Genomic DNA, 25202 nt, shown 5'->3' with positions numbered 1-25202 from the left:
TTCAAATGAACCTGACAACTAAAACTTTTCTATTTGGGGGGATAAAATAAACTTTTAACATTGAGTGCTACAGCTTCCCCCTAAACCCACCTTGTACAAAAAGGAAGATGGCAAAAAAGAAAAGCCTGTAAAAAGGCTCCTTTTACTAGGGTTGGAGACCTAGGAGAATCAACCAGGAGTTTGAAAATCTGGAGTTGGCCAGGCGCACTGGCTCACGCCTGTAATCCCAGCACTTTGGGAGGCTGAGGCAGGTTGATCACCTGAGGTCAGGAATTCGATACCAGCCTGACCAACATAGCAAAATCCCATCTTTACTAAAAATATAAAACATTAGCCGGCCATGGTGGCGGGCACCTATAATCCCAGCTACTTGGGAGGCTGAGGCAGGGAGAATCACTTGAACCCTGGGGGTGGAGGTTGCAGTGAGCCGAGATTGCACCACTGCACTCCAGTCTGGGCAACAGAGTGAGACTCCATCTCAAAAAAGAAAATGTGGAGTCACTGGGACTCAACTCATCTGATCCACATGGCCTGGCCCTGAGAGCATGGGCACCAAGTGGCTCTCCCCCAGGAAGCCCCCACTTCCCCCTGGAAGTCTACCCGCCTCATTTCCCTGTGGATGGGTCCCACTTCCCTTGCCCACTTCTCTTAACTGATTAGCACATATATCACCACTTAATTTACAGTGTCCATATGTTATCAATTTAACTTTTATTTTTAAATTTGTATTACTTTAATAAATTCAGTGGTTCGTATTTTATATTCTTCATGGTTACTGAAAAAGATACAGAATTCATGTCCCAAAAAAAGTGTTAGATAAGTCATTCATCCTTTTCACCTCTTGAGGCTTAAAATGATTTCTGAAAGTTTCTCCTACCAGGGCAGAGCTAAGCTACAAAAGTTTACAGTTCTGAAGACAAGTAATGGCACCTGACTCCGAGATGCAGAAGCAGGAAATATTTCTGACATGTGGCTCAAGTCCAATATTGGCTCTGGACAAGTTCTTTAATTTCTCTGTTTTCCTGTCTCTAAAGTCAGACTGTCAGTGATGACTTCATAAAGTAATTAGGAAAATCACATATTGTATGCTAAATGAAATGACGAAGATCAGCCGGGCAGTGGCTCACGCCAGTCACCCCAGCACTTTGGGAGGCTGAGGCAGGTGGGTCACTTGAGCCCACGACTCTTAGACCAGCCTGGGCAACACAGGGAGACCCCATCTCTATGAAAAATACAAAAATTAGCTGAGTGTGGTGGTGCGCACCTGTAGTCCCAGCTACTCATGAGGCTGAGATAGGAGGATCAGCTGAGCCCAGAGAGGTCAAGGCTGCAGGGAGCTATGATCATGCCACAGCATGCCAGCCTGGGTGACAGACTGAGAGACCCTGTCTCAAAAAATAAGAGGGACCTGAGAAAGATTTCAATGTAGCATTTATGGGCACAAGAAAGCTGGCTTTGTTCATAAAAAGGTTTTGAAACACTTATGAGAAAAAGACTAAAAACCCCCACTAATTAACCAAGCAGCATTAACCACCAATATCCTGAAATAATTTATTAACTAATGAAGAAGCCAGAGGGCTGAGAATCTAAAGTACAATGCTATGTCCATAGCGGAGATTTAATAAATATTTGTTGGGTGAATAAATGAACATCTTCATACTGTCATGTACATAGAAAACCTCTCAACCAGAGATAACAGATCCACACCATTTGTGCTACAGTTTCCTCTATGAAGCCTAAGTCCAAATTATATCAATAAAGGGTTATTATCGTTTTCTCTCTAAGCACAAATCTGGCTTCAGAATCCTCCTCATCACTGCACCCCTGCAGTCACTACCAATTGGTTGGTTAGCGCAGACACAAAATAAAACGCACTTGCCATCCCTGACATATGATACTTACCTAAACCTACACCGAAGCCAAAATGTCCAAGAAATAAATTACCCACCCCCCAAGTCAAGTGGAGTCTTCTTAGATTTCTCAGTGTTGTCACTGGTAATTGTGTAGTCAACTCAGCACTGAAAAGCTACTCAAACTCAGGGCATACCTTACGCTCAGGTTCACACTGTTGGCATTAATACCATCAGACCACGCTACCAAGAGGAAGGGAATATTTTTGCAAGTACCCAACAAAAGAAGCTTCTGTTCTTAAACTGTGCAGCTGCACTTTTTTTTTTATTATTGTTGTTGTTTTGAGATGGAGCCTAGTTCTGTCACCAGGCTGAAGTGCAGTGGTGCAATCTCGGCTCACTGCAACCTCTGCCTCCTGGGTTCAAGCAATTCTCCTGCCTCAGCCTCCGGAGTAGCTGGGATTACAGGCACATGTCGCCACGCCCAGCTAATTTTTGTATTTTTAGTACAGACAGGGTTTCACCATGTTGGCCAGGATGGTCTCGATCTCCTGACCTCATGATCCGCCCACCTCGGCCTCCAAAAGTGCTGGGAATACAGGCATGAGCCACTACGCCCGGCCCACAGTCTGTTTTTATGACCTTTACTTTAGACATTTTTTTTTCCTCCAGTAAAAATCTGTCTCCCTTCACCTATGAAAATCCTGTTCTTTCTTCGAGGCTCACCTACTGGAGGCAGCTCCTGCCTCTTCCCTGGCATTCCAGCACAGACCAGCACCACACAGCTTAACACAGGCTCTCCAGCCACGGCTTCTCTGGTAGATTAGTTTTGTCCCAGCAACCACATTTTAAGCTTTTTCTACTGATTCTGAGTCAGACACACACATCATTCCTCCACGAGGCCAGCCCCGGTGATTTCTTTGTATCATCTTGTTTGATGAGATCCTCACAGCACCTGTTCTCTCCACTTTAGAGATGTGTAAACTCTGGCAGGTAATTTCCTCTGAGGCCTTACACCTGGGCCAGGGGCAGCACCAAGATTTAGACCCAGACTTTGTCTCTAAGACCTGCACTCTTTCTTGAGCAGAGACCACATTTTCACTTTTCTGCCTCCCACAGTTTGTATTTAATTATGCTGACATGGTCATTGGAGGGCTGTGGACCACAGCATGTCACCATGTCCCGCGGCACTGGTGTGCCAGCAAGACAAGCTCTCATCTGTCAGAGCTCAGTGGAAGTGTCACTCCTTGGCCAGGCCTTCCTCCTTGCCACATTTCTGACATCCAGAACAGTGTTTCACACATAAATGAATGAACTAATAAAGCATGCTCAATGTACACAGCTCTCTGAACTTCGTTTTAAAATGTGAACAATGTAAAAGAAAAAAAAAAAGTCAAGGTTTTCCATAACAAATACCCATCCTTCAGGCATCTCCAGCCGAATATTTAAAACTGTTTAAAACATGAGAACCAGATCCACAGCCTCAAGGGGGCTTTCCTTCCCACCTCCAGCCTCCACTTCACAAGGTATGTATGTTCCAAAAGTAGAAATTAGGCCCTGGGGTTATCAAGTATCTCTTAAGGGAGGCATGGGGCGTGTGGAATTCCAGCAATGCCAGCTATAACAAGCCTGGTTCCCGGAACATCCTCGCAGATGTCTGCAAAGTGAATTCCAAAGCTCAGTATTCTCCCTCGGAATATGTTGTGCTTTCAGCAAAGTATCTCTTTCTTCTCGGTCACTCAAAACAACAGATCCAATCAGGGAAAATTAGCCATCTTTGTCCTCATCAGGGAAAGGGGTGAGGGAATGTGCATCATGAGCAAATTTAGCCAAATGACTGCAAAATCCAGAGCCACTGGGGAAGCGTCCATGCCATGCAGCCTTCCCAGCTCCCTGGGCGTCATCGACTCACAAACAAACACAGTCTCATAAACGCATGAGTCAGTTGTTTGCACGGGTCCCAGAGAGACTGTGCTATAAATGATAGGCACCTGTATTTGTCCACAGAAACCTACTCTGTATTGTATAGTGTGGCTATTAAAAACATGGAAGATAACACTGTGTAGGCACCCAAAATGTTTAAAAATAAAATCAAAATAAACCTTCTGAAATATTTTTAGAAACCTAGCAGCTTGCTACATGTATAAATTCAGGTTCTCTGTTGTTGTTCAAGACAGCTGCTACCTGCAAAGTTGATGACACCAGGGACCTCATGCCCCAGTAAGACCTTCCTCCCCAGAATTCTCTCAGATGGGCAGCAGGGGAAGGGGGACTACCCAAACCCAAATCCTAAAGTCACCCCAAACACGCTGTGCCTTGCTCTCACCAGCCCCTCAGGTACTTGCAGAACGGCCATTCGTTTAGACATTGCAAGCAGTGCTGTGGCCCTTAGCTCCCTCTCTCCTTCCTAAAGCACCCTCACCCCATTCCAGCCTTCATCTTCTGCCCCAGGCTCCCTGGCATCACAGATCTATATAGATGGGTCTGTTAGCCTCAAATTATATGTGGAAATGAACTGGGTAGAAACAAACACATACACTCAAAGGAAATGTGTGAGGGAGAAGGACCATTCATGTCTCCTTTCAAAGCATGAATGTGTCTCCTGGCCAGTAGCTGTATCTCATCCCTGTAATCCCAACACTTTGGGAGGCTGAGGCAGGCGGATCACTTTACCCCAGGAGTTCAAGACCAGCCTGGGCAACATGGCAAAACCTTGTCTCTACAAAAAAAAAAAAAATAGCCAAGCATGGAGACACGTGCCTGTAGTCTCAGCTATTCAGGAAGCTGAGGTAGGAGGATCACTTGAGCCTGGGAGGTTGAGGCTGCAGTGAGCCATGATTGCACTACTATACTCCAGCCTGGGCAACAGAGAGAGAACCTGTCTTTAAAAAAAAAAAAAAAAAAAATGTGGCCTGGTGTGGTGGCTCATGCCTGTAATCCCAGCGCTTTGGGAGGCCTAGGCAGGTGGATCACTTGAGGTCAGGAGTTCAAGACCAGCCTGTTCAACATGGTGAAACCTTGTCTCTACTAAAAATATAAAAATTAGCCAGGCATAGCAGTGTGCACCTGTAATCCCAGCTACTCAGGAGGCTGAGGCAGGAGAATCCCTTGAACCTGGGAGGCAGAGGTTGCAGTGAGCCGAGATCATGCCACTGCACTCCAGTCTGGGTGACAGAGCAAGACCCTGTCTCAAAAAAAAAAGAATGTGTCTTCTTCTTCTTAGCCCCATTTCTTAAGTGCAGAATCCCTTCCTCTCTGATCTCCAGGAGCCAGAGGAAAGGAGGAGGGCCTGGGGCACAAGTTAGAATTGGAGGGGGGGTGGTCCCTGCCTACATACCTTCCTAAGCCAGGCCCTAGAATTGGTGAGTAAAGGCCATCTACTCCATTACTCCATTATTTTTATATTTAAATATTTTATAATATATAGATGTCTCCAGCAAGGAAGTTTCACAATTTACATTTTTCAATAACCAGAAATTAGACCGGTAATCCAAAATTGAAGTTTTAATTATATAAACAAAAAAAGGATTATATATTTTAGCCTTTTAGGGTTTGTCAGTACAACTTGTGTATTCATATGAATGCGGATTTTTTTTTTTTTTTTGAGACAGACTCTTGCTCTGTCACCCAGGCTAGAGTGCAGTGGCACAGCTTCAGCTCATTGCAATCTCTATCTCCCAGGTTCAAGCGATTCTCCCACCTCAGCCTCCCAAGTAGCTGGGACTACAGGCACATGCCACCATGCCTGGCTAATTTTTGTATTTTTGGTAGAGATGGTTTCACCATGTTGGCCAGGCTGATCTCAAACTCCTGACCTCAAGTGATCCACCCACCTTGGCCTCCCAAAGTGCTGAGATTACAAGGCGTGAGCCACTGCACCTGGCCTGAATGTAGATATTTTAAAATTTCACTCTCTTGAAAGCATGCTAAAACTTCATAGCCCACTCAGCGTCTTTTTATTTTTTATTTTTTTGAGACAGGGTATTGCTCCATCACCCAGGTGGGAATGCAGTGGTGAGATCATAGCTCACTGCAAACTCCAACTCCTGGGCTCAAGGGATCCTCCTGCCTCAGGCTCCCAAGTAGGTGGGACTATAAGCACGAGCCACCACGCCCAGCCTATTATTCTTATTTTGTTAAAAATAGCTTCCTACCAGCAGTTTTGGAATTTAAAACTTTTTCCTTTCCCTGTCCTCAGCCACACCTTCAATCTTGCTTAGTTCCTATTTTAGTCTTTCACAAGCTTGTATAATGTAAAGATGCCTCTAAAGAAAAAAAATTCTCAACGATTCTTAGTGTTCATTTAATGTTTCTCATAAAATGTACAAATATAAAATGATTATAGTTCTTATATTACCATCAATACCAAAACATCTGCACGTTAAATACAAATGCAATTACAAAGCCAATATAATTCCAATTCACAACATTAATATGTAGGATGATCATTTTGCTGAAACTGTATCACCTTATATGGTGTGAACAGGGACTTCAATAGTGCAAGTCATGATTTCATTGCACAGATGTTACCTACCTTGTACAATGAGATGCCTCAATTTTCTACCACCTTTTTTTATTCAAACAACTATGAAACCTTCATTTCTCTAGTTTGCCATAAAACTGTTGGGTCTTCATGGGGTGTAAGGGCATCGTTTATGTGTTCTGTCCACCTTGGTTCTTTCCACTAGCTCATGATACTTACAATAATATAACCCGACACCCAAACCATTAAAAACACAGACACTGGAATGGCGTGGTAGTATCTGTGGTCATCAGCTCATCTGGAACATGCTGATACTAATGCTTTACGTAATTACTAACAAGTTCTTACCAAGATCCTATTACTATGCTAGTCACTCTTCTACAGCAGTTAAATGGGGAGACAAGGTCCTTTTTCCCACAGAGCCCACACTCTGGTAGGGAGAGTGAGGATGAATAAGAAACTCACATAGCATGGTAAGAAAATGAACTGGGGTAGGTGACAGCGAGGTGATGGTGGTGGTAGTGAAGGTCCATTCTAGATAGACAGTTAAGGAGGCCCTCGCTGGGAAGGGAATATTTGCTTTGAAAGAGAAGATGAGATCTAAGCCGTGTGAGTGCCAGGTAGAGAGAACAAGTTCAGAGCTCAGGAAGGAGAAATGTGCTAGGCAAATCGAAGAATCAGTGGGAAGGCAGACTTGGCCAGAGCCCAGTGGGAGATGCGGAGGGCAGAACAGCTAAGGGCAGAGGAGTGGGCAGGAGCCAAACCCACAGGGTGTCGTGGGCCTGAATATAACTCTGGGTTTTGACCCAAGTGGGGCAAGAAGTCACCAATAAGATTCGAGGTGTTACTTAAAGCCAGGGACTGGAGGAGCTCACCTAGGAAGTCACATAGATGGAGAAGCGAGGATGGAGCTCCAGAGCCGAGCTGCGGTGGCTCTGCAGCCCCGCAGCAACAGCATCGCCTGGCAGCACATGAGAGATGCAGAATCGTGGACTCCACCCCAGATCCACTGAATCATCACCTGCTTTTCCCACATTCAGAATGAGGATCTATGCTCTAGCAGGCCAACACTAGGAAGACAGGGAAAAGAGGAGAAGCAGACACAGACAACTGAGAAGGAGCAACCAGGGGGATGGGAGGAAATCTGGAGAGCCTGGCATCCCAGAAGCCCAGAGAAGCTGGGGATGCAAGAAGGAAGGAGGGGTCAGGTAAGCCAAAGGCTACCATTAAGCAGGCAAAGACTGGAGCATCATTGCACAAGACGGGATGCAGATGGAACATGACCTTAGCAAGAACTTTGATGTCAGAGTGGAAGGCATGGAAGCTGGACCAGAATGGGCTAACAAAAGAATGGAGGAAAAATAACTCTTTCAAGGGATGTTAATCATGCAGAAATTAATGTAAAAAAAAAGGCTGTCTCATAAAACAGATGCCCATCCCACACTCTTCCCCTTCAGCCCAGTTTGAAATCTGCTACATTTATTTCTTCTCTCCAGGGATGTGTTTACAGCCATGGGGGTTGGAGGTACAAATAAAAAGATATAACCTGGTAGTTATGCTCAAATATTTCTGAGCAGGACCATTACCTAATTTTACGGACTATTACTTTTTTCCTTCCTCTGGCTGTTGCCTGTTGTCTGAGTTCAGCTGAGCCCCTAAGGGTGTGACAAGATCAGCTGAAGAGGTATGGTCTGTGTTTAACAAAAACCAGTTGCAGAAGCATATGGAAATACCTCCTTATCCTGGGAATGCCGACAAAAACATTGATAAGAGAATCCAAACCAGATAAAAAGAGTCACTTCTTTTCCCTCTCCTCTACAGAACCCCCATAGCCATTCATGCCTACCTTCTACCCCCAAACTACTCCAGGTGGAGGGGAACTTATATAAAATCACATTCTCAAGGCAAAAAGTCTTTTGGGGACCATCTAACACACCCCTGCCTTCCCTTAGATGAGTCACTTTCAAACTTCCTAGTTCCAAATTTTCAGGCCCAAACCTCTGCTCTGGGATCTATTTCCATGTCCATCACCACTTTTCTTACACCAGTAATGCAACAATAGCAATTCCAGTTTATTTTCTTCCACGTAAAGCCAATACTGACACTAGGTGCCTCACCTTCGCCTCACTGTCTCACAACATGCAACCTGGGAGCAATTTTTAGTTTGCAATAATAATAATAATATAATTAACTCTTAAACACTCTTACTATGTACCAAGTACTCATCTAAGTACTTTTACATTAAACATTAACCTGCTTTGAACTATGCTGTCCAAAACCATCCTCCAGACATTAACCCAGTGTTGAACATTAACAGATGCACTTCCATTTGGGGGTTAACTGATGACCACAGAGCAAACTGCAAAAAGAGAAGAGTATTTAAATGTCTTCGTTTTCTCCTAGGAGCTCAGTTTATGAAGGTTCTTGTATTAAAAACCAACACACAATTTATTTTCCTGGGTAGATCTCTCCCATGGGAGTCTTGAGTCACACCATTAGAAATCATGGGGTGAAGCCCTGGACAAATTTACCCTGTTCTCTGACTTCCTGAGGGTGGCAGGAAGCAGACATTTCTACCAGAACAGTGCCAGGTTGTGAAATGAAACAGGCAATAAAAGAAAAAAAAAATAACTGCAAGGAAAGGAGAAAAAAACTGAAGAGGAAAAAGGAAGAAACATAAAAGGGAGACCATGAAAAATTACCCTCTGGCAGGGTTTACGGGTTTTTGGTTTTTGTTTTTGTTTTAATCACCCATCTAAATGACAGGGCCCCACATGGACTTCATTTGGTCACCTAGGCTGGTTACAGCTCCAGTCACTTCTCTGCTTGTAAAATATGAGCAGATATTTGTAGGCAGAAGACATGATGATCAATCTAAAGAAGCCAAGAACACTGAATAACGAAAGGGGAGACATTAAAAACTCACAGTCAGCATCCCAGAGAAAAATCTGCCTCCAGAAAGCCTTTCACTTAGGCCTGGGAACAATCACTCACATCCATATTCATGATCTCAGGCAGGACCCTGCTGCTGTCCCTGTCCACACAGGAGCACACGATGCCTGACACTCTACACAGGAGCACACGACGCCTGACAGCTCTGCATACTGAAGAGCAGGGACGGGACCCAGATCCGGGGCCACTGACATCACCATTCTCTACTTCCTTCTCAGGGTGTTTCCTGCTGTAAAAGTGGGCTCTCCTGCTCTAAAGCAGGCTCAGAATATTTGGGGAAAGGGGCCATTTTTTCCTTCAGTTAGGTGATTATACTGTTTCCACTGAGAAACATTCTCCCAATCCTAACGCTTGTTTTAGCCAAAAGTGTCTTATCAGACCCTTAACCTGGAGCTCTTGCATCTAAATGCACCACCAAGAACATTACCTGAACAGATCTCCTAAGCCCAGGATCTCCTAAGCCAGGAGGAAAGAGGGGTCCTTTCGGTGTTTAAAGGTAGAAAACGAATTAGGAAATTTGGTTTAAGAGCCTCTCCACAGCACAGGGATGTCTATACTTTTTCTATGTATAATGGTGTATTAGTCAGCTTGGGCTCCTATGACAAAATACCACAGACTGAGTGGCTTAAACAACAGAAATATATTTCTCACAGTTCTTGAGGTAAGAAGTCCAAGACCAAGGTGCCAGCCAATTCAGTTCCTGGTGAGGGCTCTCTTCCTGGCTTGCAGGCAGCTGTCTTCTTGCTATGTTCTCACATGGCCTTTCCTTGGTAAGAGCACACAGATAATCTCTCTCACTCTTCCTCTTCTTATAAAGCCAATAATCTCATTTTAAGGGCCCCATCCTCATGACCTAATCTAACCCTAATTACCTCCCAAAGATCCCATCTTCAAATACCGTAACCTTGGGAGTTAGGATTTTAACCTCTAATATGAATTTTGTGAGGACACATTCAGCCCATAGCAAATGGATGGGAATAAAAGCAAGGGGATGGGAAAATAGTACAATATCATCATCCAGCAGCATGGAGCCACCAAACATTCAGTAGGTAGAAAACGAATTGTTCACAAGCTTTTTCTAACTTAGTTCCCTAATGGCTGAGTCTTTATCTTCCTGCTCATTTATCTCTTTTCAAGAGTCATCAGACTAAAAAGAATCTAACTGCATTAAAAATTATATGAAACAACTTCACAGAAGGGGGTGATAGAAAAACATGCTGACCTAAATAACTCCAGAAATGAGTGGAATCTGTAAGACCAAAGGCAAAGTTACTGTACATAAGTATTTTACTATAATTGATAAAGTTGTTTCCCATAGAGGAATGCATTAACGATTCCAAAACCACTATATGTGTATACTGGAATTGAACAATTAACTAAACAGATGCCAGGTGGTGGGAGTCTGCTTACTGCTGGAGTAAGAAGTTATAGACATGCAAGGGGAGAAGGTTAGAAGGACCTATGTGGTAATTGAAGAAAGTGGAGACATCAGTATGAACTCATGTTTCACCTGATATGTAGATGGTTACATATAGGAATATTTATAAACATGTCTATATATACAGGCTAGTGTACACATCTATGTTTTCTTGCTCTTTCAGCTGAGAGCACCGAGAAGCAACAGTACTCCAGTATCAATGAGTACCCAGCACCCAGATCTTGGTCTCTAATACCAACAAGTTCTCCAATAAAAGGAAGCAGGGTTCTTTGAATAAATGGCTTATTCTTCTAAGACTAGGGCAGGAAATATACAAGATGAACCTGGAGTATCCTACAGTGCCAGAAATTAAACAAGTGCTTAAAAAAGGAACCAAAATTACCCACAATGATTAAGGTATATCAAAGAGACACAGGAGCCAACTAAAAGATCTCCCAATGGCCCAAAAAATAGTGTTGGATAACTCAAAGTATAAAATAAATATCCATGAATCCACATTTATGACTAAATAAATACATAAATGGGGAAGAGCAGACAACTCACCCATGCAGAATTCCAAATAATTTATTTAGATAACCTGCCCCAGAGGACAGGGAACATAACTCCTCACTTCTTATGTGTGGGCTGCACATAGTGACTTCCTGCCAGAAGCTAGAGTATAGAAAGAGGGGGAAAAGAACAACTTCACAGTGGAGAAACCTGGCAGACACTGATTGAGCCAAGCACGTGCTTTATCAAGATCAATATCAGTAGTGATAAATCATGTTGATATGTCCTTTGATGAGAAGGGTGCTTTATCTCTGTGGTCTTCCTCCCACATAGAAGCCCCATAATGGGACTTCCTAATCCCAGTCTAATCATGAGAAAAATATCAGACAAATTCCAATCCTAGCAAATACCCAACCGATACCCTTCAAAACTGTCAAGGTCATCAAAAACAAGGAATATCTCAAAGCATCACAGCCAAGACGTGACAACTAAATGTAGTATCCTGGATGGGATCAGGCAACAGAAAAAGGACATTAAATAAAACTAAGAAAATCGGGATAAAGTGTGGACTCTAGCTAATAATAATTTATCAAAAATGTTTCATTAATTATGGTAAACCAATTGCATGATATTGATAATAAGGGAAATTGGGTGTAGTTTCTGTATGATCTTTGCAATTTCCTTATCAGTCTAAAGCTATTCTAAAATTAGAGGGTTTTTTTTTAAAGCAATGTCAAGAAAAGGGAGGCCAGGCACGGTGGCTCACGCCTTACTGTCAGCACTTTGGGAGGCCGAGGCGGGTGGATCACAAGGTCAGGAATTTGAGACCAGCCTGACCAACATGGTAAAGCCCCGTCTCTACTAAAAATACAAAAATTAGCCGGGCGTGGTGGCGCATGCCTGTAATCCCAGTTACTCAGGAGGCTGAGGCAGGAGAATTGCTTGAATCCGGGAGGCGGAGGTTGCAGTAAGCCGAGATTGCGCCACTGCACACCAGCCTGAGCGACAGAGCAAGACTCTGTCTCAAAAAAAGAAAAGAAAAGAAAAGAAAAGGCACCAGGCAGTGAAACCCACTGATGCAGTCAGTGTGGTCACTCCAGGGCTGCATGTCCAACTCCCGACTCACCCGCCAGCTCTGGCACGTCGGACGGCCAGCGCAGAGAAACTCACATCATTCAATAGGTCACCGGGCACACATGCTGGTCAGGTCTCAGAACACTGCTCTTCCTCTGCCAGGAAGAACAGGGCAAACATCTCCCTGGGCCAGTGAACACACAGCATCACATCACAGGTACATAAAGAGAAGCCCAGTAAGTCTCCAAGCTCAGGGGACTAGACAAGGTAGGGTGTGAATATGAGAAATGTGGTGATAATTTATGAGCTGTGGACAGTTTCCCACAAGCCAAAGAGTAGAACTAGAGGGCTAAAAAAGCAGCAAACTGCCATCTTACAGAAGGAAGAAGGAGCAGGCAGAGAGCTGGGCAACCATGGTAGACCGACCTTCCCCAGGAAACATGCTTCTCCAAGACAGACATGATAATTGGATGAAAAACAGAGCTGATTTAGTCACAGAGCAGAACGGGAGAAACCGAATAGGAGAGAAAAAAAGAGAAACAGAAAGGGATTGAGAGCAAGAAATGAGTACCAAAAAATGAGACATGAGATGGAGGCAATTATATGGAACAAGATATTCATTACCATTGTTTAGCCATAGGAAGCCACAGTGGCAGGAAATACGGACTGGGGTGTTATTTTGGCTGAAAACAAGGGGTAGCCAAGTTAAAACATTCCTTAATAAGCACCACCTGAGAACCCAGCATCCCTGATCCACAGACAAGAAGCCTCCTCTCCTCCCTAGCAATGCCTCTTCCCAGCTACTCCTCTCTTGTAAATGCTTCCCCCTTAACCCGCCACTTAGGTGTCCCTGATGGTGTCCCCAACATCTCAGACAACTTGGACTGCTGCTTCTACTACCAACCCCCAAAGGCTCAAGCCACCTCCGCCCCTGTTCGTATGCAAAGTCAATGCTGTCAAAGCTCTGAGCCACTTAGCTGAAGACAGTGTCTGCCACCCAATGACAATGAACCAATCCAGAGACCCATCAAATACCCAGGAAACACCTCCCTAGACCCTTTCCCATCACCTCTCCTTCACAGCAGCTGTATTTTCACATTTAGATGATTTTTGTTTTAATTAATATGTCTCCATCATCCATCTGTAAGATCCATGAGAACAGGGGCTATATTGGCTTTTGCTCACCTTTTTCCCCCAGTATATCTGGCATAATGCAATTGCTTATGAATTGAACGAATAAATGAACGAGATAGACTCCTTTTCCCCAGCAATCTGAAATCCCCAGAAGGAAAAAAAAAAAAAAAAGCACTATTTCAATTCTCAGTGACTAATGTAGCATTTGACCTTGGAGTCAGTTTACCCACAGAAATGGCAGAATAGGCTGGGTGCAGTGGCTCATGCCTATAATCCCAGCATTTTAGGAGGCCAAGGCAGGTGGATCACCTGAGGCCAGGAGTTCAAGACCAGCCTGGCCTAACATGGCAAAACCCCATCTCTACTAAAAATACAAAAATTAGCTGGGTGTGGTGGCACACGCCTGTAATCCCAGCTACTCGGAAGGCTGAGGCATGAGAATTGCTTGAACCCAGTAGATGGAGGCTGCAGTGAGCTAAGATCCCACCACTGCACTCCAGCCTGGGTAAGACAAGAAAGAAAGAAAGAAAGAAAGAAGGAAGGAAGGAAGGAAGGAAGGAAGGAAGGAAGGAAGGAAGGAAGGAAGGAAGGAAGGAAGGAAGGAAGGAAGGAAGGAAGGAAGGAAGGAAGGAAAGAAAGAAAGAAAGAAAGAAAGAAAGAAAGAAAGAAAGAAAGAAAAGGAAAGGAAAGGAAGAAAGGGCAGTATAAACAATTAGGGATTTAGTGCTATTAAACAAACTAGATACATAATAGTGCAGTAATAAATAATACTGAGCATTTACCAAGTGCTAAGTACTATGTTAAACACCTTATATTCACTATTCAGCAACCCCGCCAGGTAAGTATTAATTAACACCATTTTGCAGGTGAAGCAACTGAGGCTCAGTGGTTAAATCACTTGCCCAAGGTCACCCAGATAGAGCAGAATCAGAAGTCATCAAGGCCTGTCTGAGTCCAAAGACCATTCTCTTCATGACTCCAGAGTTCAGCTATATAACAGCTACTATTGTAGCTGAACTCTGGAATAGATGTTGGTTGGGGGCCTAGAACCTAACCACCTTTCATGACACTGAATCCTCGGGAAGATGCAGCCTAACTCCAAACAATCAACTAACTGCAAAATAAGCTTTTAGAACTCATCTGGTTTGTAGGTTGGGGACCACCTGCAGAGGATTATGAAGAGAAAGAAGGCTGAGGATGTGGTTTCCAGGTAACCAACACTCCAGCACTGACTAAAGCATCTGTGTGTGCACCCCAGCAGTAGAGACAAGTTCCTAGGATACTGTGACACCAAGTGCCTTCTGAGAGCAGCGTGCCAATCTGGAGGCCTTCCTGGAGCAACATAAATTCAAAACAGAAGCAAGATGGCTGCAGGCAGCTGTAGGCCCTGACACCAAGAAGGCTATCTTAACAGCAGGGATAGAGGGGTCAGGAGAGGATGCTGGCTTAAGTAGAAGGAAGAGCAGGTTGCAAAGGTCTAGCCAGGGATCTTAGTGGAAAATGAGAATGTTCCTGACGACTTTGAAGAGGTGGTGAGCTGACGTTCCAACAGCACTGGGAACAGAAACCTCTTCTGCCTAAATAAGCAGTGAGACTTTGGGCAAGTTACCAACCTGCAACTCTGAACAAAAAAGGAATGGTCGGTTTCCAACCCTACATGTAAAGAGGCTAGAAGTTGTTACACTCATCCTTACAATTAAAAAAAAAAAAAAACACTGAGCAAATCAAAAAGAGGGTGGCTGCTTCAAGGGGCTACCACAGGGACTAAAAGGGATCAGCAATGTGGAAGTACCTTTTCAATTGTAGTACACTCAAGAACTAGAAGGCCTCAAAACTGTATTTCTGTGGGTTTTCTCAATCCAACCTCTGATATTTGAGGACTACAGAGACAGCAGTTCAGTCTCAGAGAGGAGGTGCACTCACAACACAGAGGCCCCAGAGCAGGGATCCCACGGCCGGCAAAGGGACACTCAGGGAAGCAGCCGCCATCTCTAATGCCACTGGAGGTTCGCTGGGAAAAAATCAGGAGAAACTAACCTTGTTCCCTTTTCTGGCAGAGCTACTACAGAAGGAGCCCGAAGAACTGTAATCATGCAGCTGGATTTCTGAAAGGCATCATCAGCTTTCCCTTGGGGGCTTTGGTTCCACAGACATTTACCAAGAACATGCTCTACGTTGGGCCCGTGCCAGGCACTGAGGGAGACAAGAGTGATGGAGGACATGTGAAAGCAGGAACAACCCTGCCTCCAAATGGGGCTCAGAGATAGGTGGGGAGCTCATTACTGCAAGAGGGTGGGTAGAATCTGGAAGACTTTCAAGGGAAGGAATCTTTTTGCAATTTAGTGGCTTAAAATGATTCAAATAATCAAGGGGCAACAGGGCTGCATTCCTCATTTTAGGGAGACTCTGTCTCCTTGCCTCTTCCTGCTTCTAGAGGCCACCTGCATTTCTCAGCTCTTGGTCCCTTCCTCCATCTTCAACGCCAGCAGCATAGCATCTTCTCTGGCTTTGCTTCCATTGTCACATCTCCTTCTTGGATTCCAACTTTCCTGCCTCCCTCTCTCCCATATAAGGACTCTTGTGATTATCCTAAATAATCCAGGATAATCTCCCCAGCTCAAGGTCGTTAAATTAAGCATATCCTTTTTGCTGTGCAAGATGGCATAGTCACAGATTCCAGGATTAGGAATTGGGCATCTTTGGAGAGACACTGTTATGCCTATCATGTAGATGGAAGAGTCAGCGTCCAGGAAGAAAAGAAAAAGGACTTAAATGTTCAGACGGAAGCTGAGATGAGATAAGGAGATGTATTTGATTTCAGTTGTCCCAGTTCTACCTTCCCAAGGCTGCTGCCTCCTGCCATGGGTTCCATAAGACACCATTCATCTGTTCCGTGAAATGCCCCAGAAGATTCTTCATTGTCCCTTTACCCAAAACCACACAACCCACTAAGTGGTGGAATGGGATTTATGCCCATTCTGTCTCACCCCCAAAGCCTGTGTCCTTAACCACTAGAACTTCGGAAACATAGACAATGCAATATATGAGAGTTCAGCAGCCAAACAGATCAGCAGGCTGGAATCATGGATCAAGTCCAACAAAAATGAGGTTTAATAAGGAGAATTTGAAGCCCCTAACCCTAACCTCAGCCTAAGAAACCAATCATTTGATTGTAGGGTGGATGAGACGTGAAAGCAAATCTTGGTTTTGGTGGGTTGTTTTTCTCGGTTTGTTGTTGTTGTTGTTGTTGTTGTTGTTTTGGTTTTAAAAAAGTGTGAGGAACACAGGTGACAAATTCACTGTGAGATAATTGGCAAACACCACGGTGACCTCTGGAAATGATATATCTAGTTTCAACAGGGCAGGGCAGTTAACCACACTGCAGACTCCCCTTGAGCCCAGAACAACGCCACACAGCTATCTCAAAAGTCTGTCTCTTCACACAAGTACTGTTCCTCACTGCACTCACCACTATGCTTATCTTTGGTGCGATTATCTTGGTTTTCTGTGTATACATAAAGGGACGACTGTTACTGAGTAAATACAAGATGGGATCCTCGACTCTCAGATTTGGAAGAAACCTGCTCTTATTGTGGGGCTGACATTAGATTCCCTGTTCAAATCTGCCTGTGATGGACGGCCAGCCCCATCTGCCTTCTTTGGAGCCTCTGAGGAACATGCAGGGAGCCCAAAGGATGAAGGGGCCACCAGCCCAGCAGCCCCCTTAGCAAAGGGAACCTGCTGATGCTGCTGTCAGCTCCATGCCCAGCTGATGTAGGCAGCCCCCTCTGCTTGAGGCCGATCACCAAGAGTCTGGTTTACAAAAAACAGCAGCCAGATTTTATTACATCCAGATCACTTTAGTAAACCTTCTCTTCACATAGTGCCTTCAAGTCAGTTGAGGCTTTAAGACTTTTCATTTCTGTTAGAATATTACAAATAACTTCATGAGATCCACAGCCCCAGGTACTACAACACAGCTCATATGACTGCAAATGGGGCTCTGGAGGCATCTCCTTGAAACAGCCACAGAAAGTTCCCTGTAAAACTGATGCCGACACTGGGGGATGAAAAGGCCAAGCAGTCGCCCTGTGGCAGCCAAGCGTGCCCGATGGTAGAGAACTCCCACAAAAATCTACCCAGCAACATTGTTGTCAAAAAGGTCAAAAGGGATCCAAAAAGCATTTGATCTACTTTTTATCACTGAATGAGGGTATGGGAAGAAATCTAGTTAGCTATGCTTATCTTCTAAATAAAATGTCTGTTGATTAATTTTTTAAAAGAAAAGAGAAAAAAGAGTGGCCAGGAAAGAGTGGTTTCCATACTGAGATGCTGGCCAGGCATGGTGGCTCATGCCTATAATCCCAACACTTTGGGAGGCTGAGGGGGATGGATGGCCTGAGCCCAGAAGTTCCAGACTAGCCTGGGCAACCCCTAGGGACAACCCCTGGGCAAAACCCCCATCTTCACAAAAATTAGCCAGGCATGGCGGTGCGCACCTTGTCGTCTCAGCTACTCAGGAGGCTGAGCTGGGAGGATGGCTTGAGCCTAGGAGGTTGTGGCTGCAGTGAGCCATGATTGACCATGCCACCGCACTCCAGCCTAGGCCACAGAGCAAGACCCTGTCTCAAAAGGAAGGAAGGAAGGAAGGAGGGAAGGAGGGAAGGAGGAATGGAGGGAGGGAAGGAGGGAGGGAGGGAGGGAGGAAGAGAGGAAGAGAGAAAGAGAGAAAGAGAGAAAGAGAGAAAGAGAGAAAGAAAGAAAGAAAGAAAGAAAGAAAGAAAGAAAGAAAGAAAGAAAGAAAGAAAGAAGGAGAAGAAGGCCGGGTGTGGTGGCTCACGCCCTAATCCCAGCACTTTGGGAGGCCAAGGTGAGTGAATCACGGGGTCAGGAGTTCAAGACCAGCCTGGCCAACATGGTGAAACCCCATCTCTACTAAAACTACAAAAATTAGTCGGGCATGATGGCACGCACCTGTCATCCCAGCTACTCAGGAGGCTGAGGCAGGAGAAATCCCTTGAACTCAGGAGGCAGAAGTTGCAGTGAGCCGAGATTGCACCACTGTACTCCAGCCTGGGTGACAGTGAGATTTCGTCTCAAAAAGAAAAAAAAGAAACTGAGATACTAAGAGATGGCACTGGGCACAGAAGGAGGGGAGTAGAGCTGGAAGCATGATCAACTCTCATCACATATGAATACCAGGATGGTTGTCATGTGAAAAGAAGATTAAACTGGTCTGTGTGGCTCCAAAGGTTAGAACAACCAATAAAGAGTAGATGTGCCAGGGACACAAACTCCACTTCAATCGAAAGGGGGAAATGAGCTTTCTCACAGAGATGCGTCAAGATAAACTAGGCTGTTTCAGGAGACAATGAGTTCCCCATGAGTTGGAGGAAGGCAAACAGGGCCTGGCTATCCATTCACAAGCAGGTTTGCGAAAGGAGTCCCGCATCAGCCAGGTTCCTGGGAAATGTGATAATCAAAGATGCCATCTCATATTTACTCAGACAACAATCATCCCTTAACAGATACAGAGAACATCAAGATAATCACACCAAAGAGGCCAGAGGAGAGCAGAGTGAGGAACAGTATTTAAGAGAAAAGAGGATGCAGAGCCACCAAAGAACAAAGGGTTTTCTCCAGATCTTGTCCGAGCGTTTTATCTGTACAGAAAAGGTCTTGAGGATAAAAGGCTCCCTGCTGAGTCAAGCTGCCTCTGTCTACAGCTAGGATGAGGGTGGTTCGGGCCACCCACTAACATCCACTGCCTGTGAAACTCCAGCCTGGGACAGAAATAAACGAGAATCTCAGGAGTGACTTTCAGGCACATCACCAGCACCCTTCTGATGCCAACACAAACTCTCCAAACTGTCATCAGCTGGTTGCGCTCTTGGCAGAGGAAGGAAGTCAATCCAAACCTGTCCCAAAAGGAAACCTGGGAATGTCACACAAGAAGAAGCTCTGAACGTTAGCGGGGCTTTGAATGCTAGATAATCGACAGCAAACACAGAAAATATGAGCGCTGATGGAATTTTCCAAGAAGCATTTGATGCTCTTGTTTAAACTAAGTAATCTTCCAGGACTAGGAAAGGGGTGGAAGACAGCACCAAGGCTCTCAGTGAGGTTTTTTAAGATATTAAGAAGCTCTATACAGCAGCTGAGCCAAAGGCCAGTGGAATTATCCACGTCAAAAGAGAATTGGGGGGGGTAAAAAAAAACTAGTGAGATCTGGGCCAGGTGCGGTGGCTCATGCTGTAATCCCAGCACTTTGGGAGGCTGAGGTGGGTGGATCACCTGAGGTCAAGAGTTCGAGACTAGCCTGGCCAAAATGGTGAAACCTCATCTCTACCAAAAATACAAAAAATTAGCCTGGCATGGTGGCAGGCACCTGTAATCCCAGATACTTGGGAGGCTGAAGCATGAGAATTGCTTGAACCTGGTAGGTGGAGGTTGCAGTGAGCTGAGATTGTGCCATTGCACTCCAGCCTGGCTGACAGAGCAAGGCTCTGTCTCAAAAAAAAAAAAAAAAAAAAAAAAAAAAAAAAAAAAACAGGAAAAGAAAAAAAGAAAACTAGTGGGATCTGGACAGTGCATGGCACAAATATCAGAACAGCTAAACTGCAAGTTCCCTGAGGACAAGGAAAACAGATCTGGTTTTGACTCCCCAGAGAGATCACAGTTGGTATACAAGAGAACGTCCAAGTGAACAAATATCAAGCCAGCAGTGACTCCAAGAAAGGAGGAACAGGAAGGCTCTAGACAGCTGTGATGATTCTGGAGAAAATAAGCTCGTATTCTAAAAAGGAAGACTCAGAGACCGGCTCATGTCAGGAAAGTCTCTGTGTCTGTGGATGGAGTCCAACATATGACACTCTTTAGTCATATTTTGATATTAAGAAAACATGGCCAATATCACCATCCAACATGGTATAAATGTGATAAATTTTAGTAAGACCTTCAAAAGTTATTTTTTAAAAAACTTGGTCTTTGTGGTACAGTAACAATTATGTTCTCTAAGCTGTTACAGGTTATCTTTAGATTCTTGTATGAAAACACCAACACCACATATTTATCATCTTGTTTTCAAGCAAATCTGATTTTTCCACACTGAATCTGACAAGACACAAATGTCACAAACTTCAGTCTCTTATTAAGGATTGCATTTTATTTTTTTGGCAAGAGAGAAAATAAGCTAAAGCGATACAATTACATCCTGACTAATACAAGATTTGAAGGGCACTCCCCATAAGCGTGAGAAAATTAAGAGGCAGAAGTTTAGCATTTTGAAAAACTAGTTTAGCAGATAACATAGCCTCAGATATTGTGGAAATAATTTATTTTTTCTTTCTCAATTGTTGTTATTGGACCTCTTCATACTCACTCCTCCCTCCCTGCTACACACACATACACATGTTGGGACCACACAGACACAGCCAAAATGCCTGCCTAGAAAGAGAGAGGTGGTGATGGGAAGGCTTCCAGAACACTCTCCCATCTGCTGACATAGCCAGCGACATGGAGTAGAAGAGGGGAGAGATGATGGCAGTCAGCCCCAGGGATCAAGCCTCATTTAGGTCAAAAGGCCAAGGGTAGGAAATACAGCCCAATGGTGGTATAAACCATCCTCCATATCAACTAAGGAACTAGGGTTTACTGAGGAACTATCATGAGTCAGGTACTGTTTTGTGCACTTTGCCTAGGTTCACATTTAATCTACTTAACGACATGTAAAATGAGAAAACTGAAGGACAATGACTTCAAGTAATTTGATTGTGAAGCTGACAACTGACAGACCTGGGATCCTGACGGAGTCTGTCTCACTCCACAGTCCTCTCTTGCCTCCTTTCCAAGGCCAGGCTACCTCGAGCCTGGTCCTCACACTGCAAATGATCCCCTGAACTAAGACAGGATTCCACTTCCTTGAAGTGGCGAGTTCTCACTGGTCAGAACCCCAAACCATCTCAGCTGAAGTACCTTCTGGGCTAACGGCTTGTGCCTTTAATCTTCCAGAACAGAAGGATCGTTGTCATCTCTCAGGCCCGGAAAGGGCGAGATCCTCACACGAGGCATCAGATGAAGATGCTCTGCAGAGAAATTCCTGCTCATCATTCCCTTCCCACTTGATTTTTCAAACCAAGCAGTGGTTTTATTGGACTTATTTCTCTATTTTTTTCTTGTAAGAACAACTCCCTGGTTAGACTCAACTTAGAACTTCTATTCTTGTTTTAGCAGCTTCTAAATGTCTAAAAGTTATATCAGTCCCAGCCCGACTTGACTCTTCCTAACAGCTCCTGACTTACATGGAACATGGCATCAGTCAACTCCACGCCCTCTCGGGACCTGCAAGCATCCTACCTTCTCCCTCCCCCTTTCACACAACATCAGTTAGTGATTTCTTCCTGTTGACCCTGCCTCCTGAAACCTCTCAGCCATACTTCTCCATCCCCACACCATGGCCCTAATTAGAGCTATATGCATCTCTCTATTGGATTACAGCTGTGGCCTTCTAAGTTGATCCTCAGTCTTCAGGCTTGTTTTCCTCCAACCTGTTCTCCCCATGGCCACCGTGATCTTTTCAAATTTGTACTTCAGCCTAAAAATTACTCAGTGATTTGTTTCTTCTTTTGCTTTCAGCATAAAAACACAATCTCCTCAGCATGGAATTCAAGACCAGGCCCCAGACATCTCCAGCCCATGTGCCTCCCCTGCGCAGGCTCTGCACCTACTCACACGTCTCCAAATGCATGGCGCCCCTCTGCTTCCTGAGCTTGCCAGCCCGCTTTCCCCAGGCCTAACCTTGCCAACTCTCCCCTGGACCAGATTTCAGACCTTTTGTTCCCTCAGCACACACACGTGTGCACGTGGTTAGTTCTTAATGTCCTCAATTAATGCACACATGCCTGAGGGTAGGAAGTCAAAAGGCAATGTGTGTGTGTGTGTGTGTGTGTGTGTGTGAGACAGAGTCTCACTGTGTCACCCAGGCTGGAGTGCAGTGGTGCCATCTCGGCTCACTGCAACCTCCACCTCCTGAGTTCAAGCGATTCTCCTGCCTCAGCCTTCTGAGGAGCTGGATTACAGGTGCACACCACCACGCCTGGCTAATTTTTTTGTATTTTTAGTAGAGATGAGGTTTCGCCATGTTAGCCAGGCTGGTCTCAAACTCCTGACCTCAAGTGATCCATCCCGCTGCCTCGGCCTCCCAAAGTGCTGGGATTACACGCATGAGCCACTGTGTCTGGCCTAAAGGCAATTTCAAGAACGTATCTCTTTATAAAAAGGGCGTCTATGAACCCCTATGCTCATTGATAGAAAAGGACACTAATGAGCTGGGTGCAGTGTGTGTGCCTGTAGTCCCAGCTACTCAGGAGGCCAAGGTGGGAGGACTGCTTGAGGCCAGGAGTTTAAGACCAGCCTGGGCAACAAAGGGAGACCTCATCTCTAAAAAACTAAACTAAAATTAAATTAAATTATGTTATCCCAGAAAAGTGGACTAATATCCAGAGGTTTGGCTCTGGGAAAACTGTCCAAACTTTGCTTTGGGGCTTAAAAGTCACATTCTTGAATAACTGATTCTCCGATTCCAAAAGGCTCACCTGGGCAGTGCACATTTGTGGAAAGATTTGTCTCTGAGTGAGGCGTTCAAGATAAGGATGTCTATCAACGGAAGTGACTTCTGTGTATGAATGTGTGTGTTCATCATCCTTGAGGTTTGGGGCCCCTGAGAAACTTAACTCTGTTTTCCCTTTACCAAAATAAACATAACTGTGTGCCCTGCCTTCAGCTGCTTGTGGGAAATGGCTTCGTGGGATAGACTGTTTTCTTCCTGAGCATCCCACTTTCTGCAAGATTCCAGCAGAACACAGATATTTAGTCAGGTCACTTAACTCCTAACTTACTGCACCCTCTCACCGCCACATATTTTGAAAATACCAAAGAGAATAACTTTTTTCTGCCGGGAACGGTGGCTCACACCTGTAATGCCAGCACTTTGGGAGGCTGAGACAGGTGGATCACGTGAGGTCAGGAGTTCAAGACCAGCCTGTCCAACATGGTGAAACCCCATCTCTAATAAAAATATAAAAATTAGCCAGGCGTGGTGGTGGGCACCTGTAATCCCAGCTACTCAGGAGGCGGGGGCAGGAGAATCACTTGAACCCAGGAGACGGAGGTTGCAGCGAGCCGAGATCGTGCCATTGTACTCCAGCCTAGGCAAAAAGAGTGAAACTCTGCCTCAAAAAAAAAAAAAAAAATTGAGAATAATTTTTTCTAATACTTTCAGATATTAAACAAATTGTCAAGCCCCACCACCCTGCCTTTTTTCTGAGACAGGGTCTCACTCTGTCGCCCAGGCCAAAGTAGTGTGGTGGCACAATCACAGTTCACTGTAGCCTCAATTTCCCAAGGTCAAGTGACCCTCCTGCCTCAGCCTCTCAAGTAGCTGGGACCACAAGCATGCACACCACACCTGGTTATTTTTAAATTTTTTTTGTTGAGACAGGGTGTCACTATGTTGCCCAGACTGGTCTCAAACTCCCAGTCTCAAGCAGTCCTTCCCTCTAAAAAGTGCTGGAATCCTTCCAAAGTACTGGAATTACAGGCATGAGCCACTGTGCCTGGCAAAACCCCCTATTTTTTCACAATTACTTATTTAAACATTTTTTTGAGTGGTAAGAATAGAAGTAATTCACAAAATAAAACAGATGAGGAGCTTTTTTCTCATCATATTTCCTAAAAACAAAGAAAGGAAAAGGTGTCCAAACATCAGGTTGCTGTAAGTTATAGCAAGTCAGCCAAGAGACCTCTTGTAAACGCTAAAACTTAGCTCTGACCACCTTAACGGAAGGTCTTGAAATTCTTCATGTATACAGAAAGCCATTCAGGAAGCCCACCTCCTAACAGCAGGGGCAAGTGGCAGGACTTCTGTCTGCAATAATCAGATGATCCAACAGTTACCAGCTCTACCCCCATCAGAGGGAAAATTCATGTCAAAAGGACAGATGGCCCAACATTCCAAGCTGCCTGTGAATAGATCAGGAATAAGTCAAAAGTCATAAATTTAAGTTAGCTTACTTAAACTGATTGTACGGGTCAACTAGTACAGTAAGCACCAGTATTTGGTAAGCACTCAGTATTTTGATAAATACATTCAGGAAAAAAATTTTTATTTCAGATTGCATTCAGAGCCCAGCACTATTGATCATTGGCAAATAATTCAGTACACTCACTAAAAATTTTCTGGATTTGCACAGTACTTATGTAAGTTTGATTACCATGATCTCACGTGTGTGCCATTTTTAAAAACAGTTTTGAAATAAGGACCCTCTGGGCCAGACGGGCGTCTGGTTTCCTGAGACATTCACTCCAGGCTTTCAGTTCCCATCTCAGGATCTAGTCACTACCACTTACCCATGTTACCATGCCACTGCCACTTCGCATGATGGCAGAACAAATTCCACAGAAAGTTCTAGGCTACTTCACTAAGCTCCTAGCTGAGCCACTCGCCTCCACCCTTCTCAGAACCCTTAACTGGCTTCTAACTCCCATCAGATGAAAACCCTTATGCCAGCCTGCAAAGTTCAGCGTGCTCTGCCCTCCTTCTCTTAGAACCCCCACCCTCACTCCCTCCCTCTAGCTACTGTGGCCTCCTTGCTGTTCCCAGAACACACCCAGCAGCCTCCTGCTCTTATGCTTCATGCCTTAGGGCCTTCAGCGTCCCTGTCCCCTCTTCACAGTGCCCTTCCCCCAGGCAGCCGTGATCTGGAGGCTCCTTCAGGTCTCACCC

At 44.8% G+C, this 25202-nt stretch overlaps 1 protein-coding gene across 5 annotated transcripts in view; it reads right to left on the bottom strand.

Annotated features, from left to right (window-relative positions):
* Window positions 1-25202, bottom strand: part of CGNL1 (cingulin like 1) — a 173147-nt gene that overhangs the window by 118277 nt on the left and 29668 nt on the right. Inside the window, exon 1 of one of the 5 annotated variants that reach the window (XM_055364036.2) lies at window positions 9937-10052. The exons of 3 other annotated variants lie outside the window; for them this stretch is intronic. The gene's annotated coding sequence lies outside the window, so the exon portion shown is untranslated. Of the gene's footprint in view, window positions 1-9936; window positions 10053-25202 lie in introns of those variants that run through there. One more of the 5 variants, XM_055364034.2, reaches the window with a different exon arrangement.

The sequence above is a fragment of the Gorilla gorilla genome, chromosome 16, assembly GCF_029281585.2.
Source record: "Gorilla gorilla gorilla isolate KB3781 chromosome 16, NHGRI_mGorGor1-v2.1_pri, whole genome shotgun sequence".
Lineage (NCBI taxonomy): Eukaryota > Metazoa > Chordata > Mammalia > Primates > Hominidae > Gorilla > Gorilla gorilla.
The sequence above is the reverse complement of the archived record's forward strand: the minus strand, read 5'-3'. Positions and strand labels throughout refer to the sequence as shown.